This window comes from Schistocerca piceifrons, unplaced genomic scaffold (genome assembly GCF_021461385.2).
Source record: "Schistocerca piceifrons isolate TAMUIC-IGC-003096 unplaced genomic scaffold, iqSchPice1.1 HiC_scaffold_1272, whole genome shotgun sequence".
NCBI lineage: Eukaryota > Metazoa > Arthropoda > Insecta > Orthoptera > Acrididae > Schistocerca > Schistocerca piceifrons.
The window spans coordinates 32,501-35,000 of record NW_025727094.1 but is presented as its reverse complement, the minus strand read 5'-3'; positions in this window follow the sequence as shown (position 1 = coordinate 35,000).

Genomic DNA, 2,500 nt, shown 5'->3' with positions numbered 1-2,500 from the left:
CACCGGCCGGGGACGGTCCCACCCAGCCACCGCCGCGTATCGCTTCACACCCAGATGCCGTTCAGTTTCGTCGGCATGGTGGGTATCGCTGGAACAACCGGTTCGTACCTCAACCTATCGTCGCCATCACCGATTCACCCCTAGCGAGAACAACCGCACCACAACAGGTTACCATTTGTTCATTTGCGTAACTTCACCAGAAAACGCAGGCGTCCATCGCCATTTGCAACTTCAACGATTATTGCATGCCTGTGTCAGGTGTCACGCCACACTACGTCTGCCCACATACACGCAACAAAATGTGCACGCCTAGACAATACGTGGAAGGTGGCCCCCGTACGTATGCGATGTCCATTGCTCGAACGACTGTCAACCGGCCTCTGTAGCATGTCGCAGATATGGAACGCGGTGCACCATGCCATCACGGTGTGTGAGGAGAGACGACTAGGTCCGAATACATCAACAGACAGCTCATGCTGATCGCCATCCACGGCGTCCGTTCCTCCCACACGTCTCTATGGCGTACCACACTGCAATCCAGCTCTCATAGGGAGACGACACGTAGCTGCGTGCACAATATTTGCACTGTATGGTCCGCCGTTTTTGGGCGCAGTCGTTGTACGGTCACACATGTGCCACGATGTATCATTCGGTACATAAGGACGAATGTGCAGTACAGATTGTGGTTTACGCGTACGACATTAGCGGACGGTTGACACAGGCCGCACCACAACGTAGCCTGAGTACGTCGCATGCGAAGGGCATTGAACATGCAAACTTCTCACCAACCAGCTTGCGAAGGCAGGGGGGCAAGGTGGGGACGTGGGGAGGGGCGGCATGTACGTCCTGCTGCCATCCACATTACAGTGTACAGCAGGAGCATGTGGAAAGTCAGCAAGACTTGCAAGGTGTTTAACATGAAGCGATACACAGGGGAGCGGGCAGTGCGAGTAGCGAACTATATTGCGAGGGTTGCGGGTGGGCAACACTACACTAATTGAACGAGTCGTATAACAATTACAGAGCAGGTTTAGGCGACAACATGGGTTACGTTAGGGGACAACGTGGGTTACGTTAGGGGACAACGTGGGTTACTTTAGGGGACAACGTGGGTTAGGTTAAGGCACAACGTGGGTTAGGTTAAGGCACAACGTGGGTTAGGTTAAGGCACAACGTGGGTTAGGTTAAGGCACAACGTGGGTTAGGTTAAGGCACAACGTGGGTTAGGTTAAGGCACAACGTGGGTTAGGTTAAGGCACAACGTGGGTTAGGTTAAGGCACAACATGGGTTAGGTTAAGGCACAACATGGGTTAGGTTAAGGCACAACATGGGTTAGGTTAAGGCACAACGTGGGTTAGGTTAAGGCACAACGTGGGTTAGGTTAAGGCACAACGTGGGTTAGGTTAAGGCACAACATGGGTTAGGTTAAGGCACAACATGGGTTAGGTTAAGGCACAACATGGGTTAGGTTAAGGCACAACATGGGTTAGGTTAAGGCACAACATGGGTTAGGTTAAGGCACAACATGGGTTAGGTTAAGGCACAACATGGGTTAGGTTAAGGCACAACATGGGTTAGGTTAAGGCACAACGTGGGTTAGGTTAAGGCACAACGTGGGTTAGGTTAAGGCACAACGTGGGTTAGGTTAAGGCACAACGTGGGTTAGGTTAAGGCACAACATGGGTTAGGTTAAGGCACAACGTGGGTTAGGTTAAGGCACAACATGGGTTAGGTTAAGGCACAACATGGGTTAGGTTAAGGTACAACATGGGTTAGGTTAAGGTACAACATGGGTTAGGTTAAGGTACAACATGGGTTAGGTTAAGGTACAACATGGGTTAGGTTAAGGTACAACATGGGTTAGGTTAAGGTACAACATGGGTTAGGTTAAGGTACAACATGGGTTAGGTTAAGGTACAACATGGGTTAGGTTAAGGTACAACATGGGTTAGGTTAAGGTACAACATGGGTTAGGTTAAGGTACAACATAGGTTAGGTTAAGGTACAACATAGGTTAGGTTAAGGTACAACATAGGTTAGGTTAAGGTACAACATAGGTTAGGTTAAGGTACAACATAGGTTAGGTTAAGGTACAACATAGGTTAGGTTAAGGTACAACATAGGTTAGGTTAAGGTACAACATAGGTTAGGTTAAGGTACAACATAGGTTAGGTTAAGGTACAACATAGGTTAGGTTAAGGTACAACATAGGTTAGGTTAAGGTACAACATAGGTTAGGTTAAGGTACAACATAGGTTAGGTTAGGTTAGGTTAGGTTACACGTTGTTGTAAGGAAAGGTGTAGGGGGGGGGGGGCGGGGGCGGCAGGTTCGTTGATAGTGATTATAGTAAGTGAATGCTTGTGACATGATCAGATTTGTCACGTCAGGATGCACCTTTGGCTTATTAGAGGCGGCGCTCCAATTCTATGCTTGTGTGAGACCTGTGTCTTTGACTCATGTCATTGTTTGTGCGCTGTGACAGGAGGTACTATTGTGAT